The sequence below is a fragment of the Nicotiana tabacum genome, chromosome 24 (genome assembly GCF_000715075.1).
Source record: "Nicotiana tabacum cultivar K326 chromosome 24, ASM71507v2, whole genome shotgun sequence".
NCBI classification, from domain to species: Eukaryota; Viridiplantae; Streptophyta; class Magnoliopsida; order Solanales; family Solanaceae; genus Nicotiana; species Nicotiana tabacum.
In genome coordinates, this window is record NC_134103.1 from 29,092,500 (window position 1) to 29,104,981 (window position 12,482).

Here is a 12,482-nt window from a genome sequence, read left to right on the forward strand (position 1 = left end):
CCTATAGGATAGGACCCAAACTAGTTTGGGTTCCTAAGACTAACCCCCCATTTGTTTTTTGGTAACTAACTTTATATTAATCACCAAGCACCAACATTACGGTACCTAAGACTAACCTCCCCCCCCCCTCCCCCATTTCCTTTTGCAGGTCCAAGTGAAGAAGATCAGCCAAATATAGTATATGGATAGTGGTTGCTCAAAGCACATGATAGGGAACAAGAACCAGTTCCTTCGACTTGCGGCCTTTAAAGGAGGTAATGTCTCCATTGGAAGAAACGAAAGGTGAGATCATTGGAGTTGGGAAGGTAGGTAAATTTGATTGTTGATGAGTTACTCTAGATTTACTTGGACACTATTTTTAACATCTAAAGATGAAGCATTTGACGTGTTTACTTCATTTGTTAGAAAAACTCAAAAACAACTAGGTAATCAACTTGCATCAACTAGGTCTGATCATGGTACTGAGTTTGAGAATACTAAGTTTTATATATTTTGTGATGAGCATGGCATAGATCATAATTTTTCTGCTCCTATCACTCCACAAATGGAGTAGTTTAAAGAAAGAATAAGACTTTGGAAGAAATGGCTAGGACCATGTTACTTTCTAGTAAGTTGCCTCACAACTTCTGGGCAGAAACTGTGAGCACTGGGTGCTATATCATAAATAGGTGTATGACTAGAACTCTTATTGAGATAACTCCCGATGAGTTACTTACAGGGAGAAAGTCAAATATATCACATCTTAAGGCATTTGGATGCACGTGCTTTGTTCACAATAATTGAAAAGACTCCCCAGAAAAGTTTAATCATAGAAGTGAGGAGAGAGTATTCTTGGGATATTCTTCACATAGAAAATCATATAAGATATACAATAAAAGAACTATGAGTGTAGAAGAAAGTATACATATTATTTTTGATAAAACTAACATTCTTTCTGAGAGGCGGGAACAAGATGATGAAGAAATTGGGCTGATAAGAAATTCAAATGATGACCACAGACCAGCCTGAAGTTGCATCACAAGAAGGAACAGGTGATGGACCAGGTCCTTCGCCCAGGGCAACCTGACAGAACAGACCAGAGAGGAATTGATCCTCAAACCTCGAAGGAACCTATCCATGAACCCTTTACCCAACAATAAAACAATGAACGAGCATCTAAAGAAATTGGCACTCCTATAGCAACAACTACAAAATTGGATTTGGATGAACCTGGTTTATCTGTCGATCAGAAAATGACTTTGTGCTAGGTTCCAAGCAAATTCAAAGGAGTCTCACTTGAAAGCAGTCAAGAGGATCGTGAGATACTTAAAAGGCACAACTGATCTTCGCATATGGTATTCAAAAGGTAGAAATTTTAATTTAGTGGGATATACTGATGTTGATTATGTAGGTTTTCTTGTGGATAAAAAATAGTACTTCAGGTATGGCACATTTACTTGGATCATGTCTTGTATCTTGGGCGACCAAAAAAATAATTATGTGGCTTCATCTACTGCTGAAGTTGAGTATATGGCTGATGCCTCATGTTGTGCTCAATTATTGTGGATAAAACAACAATTAATGGGCTTTGGAACTGGTATAGTTTGTATCGCTATCTTTTAGGACAATACTAGTACAATCAGTATGACCAAAAACCCGGTTCATCACAAAAGAACTAAGCGCATAGATGTTAGGCATCATTTTATGAGGGATAATTTTGAGAAGGGTTTGATCACTATGGAATTTTGTGCTACTGATAAGCAAATTACTGACATCTTCACAAAATCTTTGAGTAAGGATCACTTTGAAAGGAGCAGGTTAGAATTAGGAATGATAAAGATCATCTAAAAGAAATCGGTTTTAAATCATTGATTGGTTAGATAATTTGTGAATTTTGTAAATAATTAAATTAGATGTCAATCGGTCTCATACTTTTATTAGTATACTCTTGTTCCATGTACTGATATGTCGCACTGATGTCTAATGATATTACTCTTACTTGTTTGGAAAATTTTGTCTTACACAAGAGAACTTTCAGCGAAGAATCTGGTTCATCGAGTTTATAAGGTATGTATTCTACACTATGCATAAGTTGAAATAACTGCATATGAATCATGATCTGAAAAGAGTCCCACTTTATCCCAAACTCTTTTTGGACCAGCCACAAACGAACTAGTTTCACCACTAAACCCATGCGCCATAATTGCCGAAATTTTTAGGGAAGAGTCCAATGTCTTTTTAAACTGACACTCCCAAGGTGAAAAGACTTCTAACCTTCAAAAGTTGCCATTATACACTCAAACTCTTCTTTCTTTAGATTGATTCGACTTTCCCCTCTTCTTCTCTCCAAAACGTTAAAAGATCAAAACACCAAAAATCCTAAATCTCTCTCAAATTATGTTAACCTTCCACACCGATCAAACGGAAAACACAACTGAATACCCTAAGAATTCTGAGAATCCTTCTTCACCACCCAAAGAACCTTCACCCACAACTTCAACCACACAAACCCCCAAGAAAAAGCATGTCAATATGATTGCGTGCAAAACAATAGCAAGTAAAGAACATGCCAAGAAATTGAATGAGATACTACAAGCCAGTCAAGCAGAAGAACCTCAAAAATCTGATGATTCCTTCAAGTCTGCGACTGAGGGGGAAGAACCAGTTTCATTTGAAACTGAACATATAACTTCTAGGTTAAAAACGTTTGTTATTGCTTCTGAAATTGAAGAAAATATTAAAACTAGCTTTTTGTTTATTGGTTCAATTGTTGGTGTAAAAACTGTTGGTATTGACAAAATTGATGGTAAACATTGGGAAAAAAAAAAGAGTGAGGGTATTGAAGTTGATATGATGGGAAGGGAAGAAGAAAGATTGACTGGATCTACTTCACCCACTCCTGTTGGTTTGAATGATAAAACATGGTCAGTGGTCTTATGGAGTGAAGAGAGTGCTCATGAGGAAGAAATTGTTGAAGTAGGAGGTAGTGGTTTTGGGGACACTACTGCAGTAGAGGGGTTGGTTAGGTTGAGGAAAAGATTTCAATAACTTGTTCCTTCAAGAAAGGAACCCCTTCATGATATGTTGCAGAAAGTGTCTGGTAGTTTCAACCCAAAGAAGAAAATAAGTGAAAGAGTGAAAATCCATGAAAAGGCAACGGGTGGCAAGAAAAGAAAGGTTGCCTATTCTATCCCTGTAAAGACTCCTCACACAAGATGAAGAACTACAAAGAGACAGAACTAGTCCAAAAGAACCAGGTATGCTATAAAATCAAAGAAAGTTCAAGTAGTGAAGGAAGAAAATGAATAAGAGGAGACTAATGAAGAAAAACATAGGCTAGTGAAATTCCAAAAAAGAACTATTCTGAAGGGTATGCTTCTTCGAGATATGGAGGAAGAAGAAATGGTATTGCTGCTGAAAAAATTAGAGTTACAAGGATGGAAGGACACTGTCCTTCAATTGGAAGGAAGGTTGGCCAGGACTGAAATTGTGAGATTGATGGTGGAAAGCTCAACACTGAAGTGAAATGAGTGAAAATCAGCTTTAACGATAAAGAGCTTGGGAAGATTCTAGGTATACCTGTTGAGGGGTATAATGATTATACTAAGCTAAAATGGCCTAGTCTAGAAAATCTTCCTACTTTACTGGCCATCTCCAGGAAGTTTGCCGATAGGGACTTGGAGCAAGAACCCAGAGTTGTATACAAGAGTGAGATGAATACTGCTTACAAAGTGCTCTTTGGATTTGTGAATAAAGTGGTTCTTCCCATGCAGGAAAGAAGGCATATTGAAACCTTCATGGACCTGGTCCTTGCGGAGTGCTTGGATAGTGGGAAGTAAATTAATTGGCCAGGGTTCATAATCTAGCTCCTTCATAGGGTTGTTTATAGCACTAAGACTCATTTCATTCCCTATGACTTTATCCTAACTATTGTGCTTGACTACTTTAAGGTTCCCCTCAAGAAATATGATGTTTATAATAGTAAAGACTAGTTTGGGGTTGGAACTTTGACTGATTGTGACTATCAATTCCAAACTGCACCCAAAGAACTTGGTTCATCAAATAGGTACGAACAGCAAGGTTAGAGCATTGGAGTAGGAGAGTGGGGCTAAGGATACTAAAATTGAAAGGCTGAAGAAACGATTGGCTGAAGTAGAAGCTGGGAGAGACTCTCTCAAGTCTGAGCTTCCAAAGGATAAATAGAAGAATGAGGATATTCTTCAAGACATGTTGAAGCTGATTCAAGCTAAGAACCAAGAACTTGGTCCTTCCTAGACCTAAAACCTTCCTAGCCCAGTTTGTAACCAGTGACCCAAGTGAAATTTCTCTGTTTGTTTCCTCATGGTTCTATGTTTTTATTTCTTCTTATGCTTTGTGGTAGGATCTTATCACTCAATGAAATTCACTGCTTTTGCTCTAATTGTTTGTTGATTTTCTTAGATGGATAATATCCTTAGATTGAAAAGAGAAAATTATATCCATGATTGCATTTGAAGTAGCCCCAGTGGCCATGAGTAATATCTGTTAAAATCCGGTTACTTGACTTAATTATGCAACTTTTCGATGAAGCAAAAAGAGGGAAGATAAGGTGTGTTTTTGCTTTGGAATGTGAAGTTTATAACCTAATGAACCATGTCCTTGATGATCTGTGACTTTAAATAGAAATTTTTCTGACATTGTATTTGATGTTGAGCGGAGTTGAAACAGGTTACATACTTCTGAAAAGCACAGAGTTTGTCATCATCAAAAAGGAAGAATTTATTAACCTGAGGGGTTTTGGTTTTGATGATTGACAAAGGCACACATTCATGAACCAGGTCCATGGACATTGTACACAGGTTATGGTCAGAATCAAGCAAAATGCATGCACGTGCAAAGGATAAGTATAAGTGGATACGTACACACAGTGAAGTTAAGCAAGAATTGGGAGCAAAGTAGCAAGGCACTTTGTGAGCAATTCCTGTGAGTTTCAAGAATGCAAACCTAAAGCTACATAAATAAAATTGAAGAACCAGTTTCATGTGTCTGTCTTTAATTCTAGTTAAATTGTAGTAGGAGATTTTGAGTTGTACCTTTCACCTTTTCTTTAGAAGCATTTGTACTAGGTACTTGAGTTGTATCATTCAAGTTAGAGTTAACTTGAAGTAGTCGCAACAACATGTGGCGTGTTGCTACAAGGGTTAGAGTTAATCCTTAGGTTTGCAAGAGTTTGTAAACATTGTTGTTTGACTCATAATTGTATTGAAGTATTGGAAAAAATCCTACTGGGAAGTAGGTCGTGGTTTTTTACCTTTTGAGCCAGGTGTTTTCATGTAAAAATACTTATGTTCTTTACTTTCTACATTACTTATTCCGCAATTGTAGTTTAAGGAACACACAGAAGAACCAAGTCATTCTATAATCCAGTTTACGCTAGAATTGGACACCACACAAATCATCCTCCTCTTGTGTGGTATTAAAGTATAAAACATCAAAGTATACACTCACAACTTCTCAAATCCTAAATCAACTCAACCAATTAGAGTAGTTGAACGCAAAATCGAACCCTGCAAGGCATGGCCAGAATAATGATATAAGAGCTGTCCTTAACAAATCACTTTTGGGCAAAGGCAGTTAGCACAACATGTCATGTCCTTAAAAGATGCTCATTGGGCATATTCTAAAGAAAGCTCCATATGAACTATGGAAGGGAAAAAGGCCAAACATTGGCTACTTTCATCCCTTTGGAAGCAAATGCTTAGTTTATAACAATGGTAAGGATAATATTGGTAAGTTCGATCCAAGAAGATACGAAGGTATATTTTTTGGATATTCAAATAATAGTAGGTCGTCTAGAATTTATAATAAACGTACTTTGTGTGTAGAAGAATCATTTCATGTTATCTTTGATGAACAATCCTATGGCCGAGAAAAGAGTCATTGCAGGTGACGAAGATATTAACCAAGACCTACCAAAGATCAATGAATCTCATGAACCAAAGGAATCAACTAACAACTGCAATGAATCTTCAAAGTCGACTAATGAACATACCAGTCAACATGCTGAAACTCAAAATGAGTCAACTACTCATCAAGATGAAACAATACCAAATGAATGGATAAGTGAACCTAAGTATCCACATAAGTTTATCATAGGAAATCCAAACAATGGAATGAAAATTATGGGAACTCTCAAGAAGAAGGCTAACATTGCTCTCATGTCTCAACTATAATTGAAGAAAATTGATGAAGCCTTTAAGGACACTTGCTGGGTACAAGCTATGGAAGAACAACTTGATCAGTTTGATAAAAATCAATAACAACATCAACAACATCCCAGTAAAATCCCACAAGTGGGGTCTGGGAGTGTAGTGTGTGCGCAGACCTTACCCCTACTCCGGAGGAGTAGAGAGGTTGTTTCTGATAGACACTCAGCTCAAGAAGACGAAAAGAGACAGTAGGTCAGTTACAATAATAGAAGCTAGAAAGATAATACCAGTAATGTAAGAATCAGAAAATAGAAGAAAAAGCAGTAACAATAACAGTAACAATGGCATGGTACTACGAACACGAGGAAGTGGTATGGACACAACATGAACCACTAGCAGTATAAGTTAAAATACTATCAGAATAGCCTTACCCCTAGTACGAAGTAGAAAAATGCTTAACTACATCCTAACCTTCAACCCTAATACTCGACCTCCACACTTTTCTATCAAGGGCCATGTCCTCGGAAATCTGAAGTAGCGTAGTGTCCTGCCTGATCACCTCTCTCCAATACTTCTTAGGCCGCCCTCTACCTCTTCTCACACCCGTCAAAGCCGGCCACTCACACCTCCTTACCTGGGCATCCAGGCTTCTTCTCCATACATGCCCGAACCATCTAAGCCTCGCTTCCCACATCTTGTTTTCCATGGGAGCCATGCCGACCTTCACCCAGATATTTTCATTCCTAATATTATCCAGCCCAGTGTGCCCGTACAATCATCTCAACATCCTCATTTCTGTTGCTTTCATCTTATGGATATGATAATTCTTGACTGGACAACACTCTGCTCCATACAACATGGCCAGTCTAACCACCACTTTATAGAAATTACCTTTACGTTTCGGTGGCACCTTCTTGTCACACAAGATGCCATATGTTAGCCTCCATTTCATCCACCCCACCCCTATATGGTGCATGATATCTTTGTCAATATCTTCATACCCTGGATAACCTACCCAAGGTACTTGAAGCTTCTTATCTTGGGGATGACTTATGAGGAAATCCTCGCATCCATGTCTGTTTCCCCCAACATGTCATTGAACTTGCAATCCACATATTTTATCTTAGTTCTGCTCAGCTTGAAACCTTTAGACCCAAGGGTCTGTCTCCAAACCTCTAATCTCTCATTAATGCCATCTTGTGTCTCATCAATCAAAACTATATCATCAGCGAATAACATACACCGTGGAACCTCCCCTTGAATATGACCTATCAGTGCGTCCATTGCTATGGCAAATAAGAACGGGTTGAGCACAGATCCTTAGTGTAACCCCATAACAACCGAACAATGCTCCAAGTCACCTCTCGCTATCCTAACCTGAGTTTTAGCTACATCATATATGTCATTAATCACCCTAATGTAAGCTACCAGAACACCTTTTACCTCCAGGCATCTCTAAAGAACCTCCCTAGGGACCTTGTCATATGATTTCTCCAGGTCAATAAACACCATATGTAAATCCTTCTTCCTATCCCTATACTGTTCAACCAACCTCCTAATAAGATGGATAGCTTCTGTAGTTGAACAACCAGGCATGAACCCGAACTGGTTGTTGGATATAGACACTGACCTCCTTACCCTTACTTCCACTACCCTCTCCCAAACTTTCATGGTATGACTTAGTAAGTTTATATCCCTATAGTTGTTATAATTTTGGATATCATCTTTATTCTTGTATAACAGTATCATCTTACTACACTTCCTTTTATCTGGCATCCTCTTCATCCTAAAAATAATATTAAACAGACCAGTCCGCCACTCCACGCTTTCTCTATCCATATACCTCAAAAATTCTACTGCAATTTCGTCTGGATCGGCCGCTCTGTCCATGCTCATCTTACGCATAGTCCCCACAACCACCTCAACCTTAATGTGTCTACAGTAGCTAAAATCTCGGTGACTCTTGGAGTACCCCAATTCACCTAACACAATGTCTTTGTCCCCGTCTTCATCCAGAAGTTTATGAAAGTAAGTATGCCATCTCTGCTTAATTTGAGCCTCTTCCATCAACACTCTGCTTCCCTCATCCTTGATGTACCTCACTTGGTCCAGATCACGAGCCTTCCTCTCGACATTCCACCACCAGTCGCCTCTGTGACCGCAAAAGTAACTTTTCTAGACCCTTAACACCTATCTCGCAACCTCCTTTATATAGTTCGCCGTCATTGTCCGCATACCACTTGCGTCCCTACTACTCCTCCAGACCCCCGTAGCCATCAACCTCCCTTCTAACTCCTGAGCTTTATCCTTAGTCAAGGCTCTTCACTTGATCGTCTTTCAATCCCGTACAACCCTCACTAGAGATAACCTTGCAATTCTTGCACATCCCTTTATCACACCTCTTGAGGAGGAGATAATCAATCTGAATCTTAGCCATCATACTTTGGAAAATAACCAAATGCTCCTCCCTCTCCAGAAAACTAGAGTTTACAATCACCAACTTAAAAGCCTTAGTGAAATCCAACAGTGAAGTACCTCCTCCATTCCTATCCCCAAAGTCGAAGCCGCCATGTACCTCGCCATTTCCACCAACAGTCGTCCCAATATTCCCATTGAAATCCCCTCCTATAAATAACTTCTCAGTGGGTGAAATACCATGCACAACCTTATCCAAACCCTCCTAGAAACGCCTCTTAACCTCCTCATCCAAGCCCTTTGGGGTGCTTAGACGCTAATGACATTCAGAATGAGCTCTTCAACCACTAACTTAATAATAATAAATCTATCATTCACCCACCTGACCTCTACCATCGTCTCTCTGAGTTCCCTGTCCACTAAAATACCCACTTCGTTCTTACCCTTCATGCCTCCAAAATACCACAATTTAAACCCATCTGACATCCATCGCCTTCGATCGTACTCACCTAGTCTCCTGGATACATGTTATATTGACTTTCCTCTTCTAGAGATAGTTTGATAAAAATCAAGTATTGAAATAGGTGCCTAAGCCAGCAAATGTTGGAATCATTGGAACCAAATGAGTATTTAGAAACAAGTTGAATGAAAATGGCAAAGTGGTTAGAAGCAAGGCCAGATTAGTTGCTCAAGGCTACTCACAACAGGAAGGAGTCGACTATAATGAAACATTTGCTCCCGTAGATTGGTTAGAATCAATTTGTATATTGCTATCTTATGCATTTGTTAAGGGTATTAAATTATTTCTAATGGATGTTAAAAGTGCCTTTTAAAACGGTTTTATTGACGAGGAGGTATATGTAAACAACCTCCTGGATTAAAAAACTCACAATTTTCTTATTATATGTATAAGTTGACTAAAGCCCTCTATGGACTTAAGCAAGCTCTTCGAGTCTGGTATGCAAGGCTTAGCTCTTTTCTAACTAATCATGAATTCATGAGAGATAAGATAGATACGACATTATTTATTAAGAGATCCTCCGCATATAATCTCATTATTCAAATTTATGTCGATGCTATTATGTTTGCCAGTACTAACCCTGCCCTATGTAAGGATTTTTCGAATCTTATGCAAAGTGAGTTAGAAATGAGTATGATGTGGGAACTTGCATTCTTCCTTGACCATAAATTCATCAATAAGAAAAGGGCATAATCATTTGTCAAATGAATTACACTAAGGAATTAATACAAAAAATTGGTATGAGCAATGCTAAAGCGCTTGGAAAGCATATCGGTGTGTCAAGAACCCTTGACAAAGATGAGAAAGAAAAATCAATGGACGAAACTAAGTACTGAGGAATGATTGGATCGATGTTATACTTAAATGCTAGTCGACCAGATATCATGTTCAATGTGTGTAAATGTGTCAGGTTTCAGTCAGCTCCTAAGGAGTCCCATTTAACCGCCGAATAATTCGCTATCTAATTGGAACTACCTCCTATGGACTATGGTATCCTCATTCTAATAATTTTTAACTTGAAAGATTTTCAAATGCTGACCTTGCAGGTGATAAAGATGACAGGAAAAGCATTAGTGGGACATGCAAATTGTTGGAAAAATCATTAACTTCCTGAAATAGCAAAAAACAAGGATCAATGGCTTTGTCCACAACTGAGGCAGAATACATAGCCATTGGACAATGTTATGCTCAATTAATTTGGATGTCTCATCAGCTGGGTTACTATGGTTTATTTTTTAAACCTATTAAAATATTTTGTGACAATTCTAGTGTTATAAGCCTTTTAAAAAATCTTGTGTATCATTCTAGGACTAAGCATATAGACATCAAACATCATTTTATCAGAGATCATGTTCTTTAAGGTGATATAGAAATAATATTTGTTAGTACTAATGATCAATTAGCGGATATTTTTACAAAACCCTTACTTGAAGATAGATTTGTGCATTACGGGACTCTCTTGGTATTATTTGACTTATTTCCAAAAATTAGGACTTTTGTGTTAATAATTACTTCTCACCACCACATTATCCGGTTATTACCTTATTTGAGTAGGCACCATTAATTGTGCGCCTCAAGTTTTCCTATTTTCATACCTTTTTACGATTCTCCAGGAAGGAAACAAATCAGCATGTTTGCTCATTGACACATTTTCCTTTTTTGCACTCAACCATGAAACTCATCACCCTTTTAAGTGTCCTATTCCACTCCCATTCTATCACATTGTTCTTATTGCTCCTAACTCTTCCTCTTCAACTCATCAATGGTGAAAAACCCTTCCGCCTCCACTCGAAAGTATACTCATTCCAAAGCAAAATCATCGTCACAACCACCAGAGCCTGTTAAATTATGTTCAGATAACTCAAAGGAGTTTGCTTCTTCACATGAAGAACTCTTCGACAATGCTCATAGCCTGAATGACAAAGCCCTAGGTAAGCGCCCTATAGAGGAGAATCTTGAGTCGCTCACCCCAAAAAAGCCCAAAGCAGACCTCACAAGCTCTCTAAAATCTAACATCAACTTATGGGACACCCCAAACAGGGATTCTTTCATCTCAATCAAGGAGAAACAAATCGCCCATGACAGGGTTGTGGATCTGAACGATATGGAGATCCTAAACTGCAAGGTGAAGGAACTCTTCGATTTTTAAGTTCTGAAATTTTTTCTTTCCCTGCCTCCTCCAAAAGTGTATGAAGCCATTGTTCGAATGTTTTATGCTAATATTCAATCTCCAAAACCTAACAAACTAGAATTCTTAGTTCTTGGTAAGCGTATTATTCTGTATTGTGCCTCTTTTGATTCTATCTTCCAGTGTAAGTGCTTTGAATTTTCAATGTTGTAAAAAATACCTGGCTCGAAGATTTTGAAATCTCTATTGGTCAAGCAAAGCGTTGTATAGATGAGTCACCCTTCGATTCCCTTAGGCCCAGTGATGTAAGTCTTGAAACTAGAGTTCTTGCACACATTGTGGCAACCACTCTTCCTTCCCATACATGATCATTCTCAACCTTTTCCCAACGGGACACCTTTCTGGTCTACTATTTCTTGACCAAACATAAAGTCAAATTGTCCTCCTGGGTCATCATTTTTATGATTGAGAGTATTGATGATACCACAAGTCTTCCCTATAGTATGGTTATCACCCACCTTCTTGAAGCCCATAATATCTCACTCTGTAATTATCTCTATGTCACTGTAATCAAGTCCTATAAATCTAGAGCCTTTGCTAGTATGGGGTATGTTTTTATGGAAGGTACTTGGGTAAAGAAGCAAGATGGTAAAGCCAAAATTGTCCTGAGTGGCTCCAAAGCTAAGGCCTATGTCTCCCAGCCCAGTGTTTGTGACCCTGATCTCGTGGAAAAGCTGACTGCCATTGATGAAAACTTAACAATCATCAAAGACTCGCTCGTCTCTACTCAAACAACAGTTGGAGACATTCATGATATCTCAAAGGAGACAGGTTTCGATGTGTCCAAGATATGATTCAAACTTCTCAGGACAACAAAAAATGTAGTGAAAGCCTCATGGAAGTTCATGACAGAATTGACGGGATATCAGTCATCGTGAATGCAAGCTTTGACCGCCTCAAGGAGGCTATCTACAACACTCTCACATATTTTTTGTATCGTTGATGCAGTTGTTGGTTGTTGGATGTTTAAGACAATATTTATTTGCTTCTTTTTGGATTGCCTATCCAGTCATAGTGTTGTAATGGTTAGACAATTATTCCTGCTTTTGCATGCTTAACTGTAATGACTCGGCCGATCGTTTTGAGAGTTATAACCCCGATCCCCTATTAACTGCTTCTTCCATATCTATTTCTACTATTGTGACTTGCCAGGAGGTTTCGTTTTGGTTTTTGAAGTGTTTTGGGACACTTA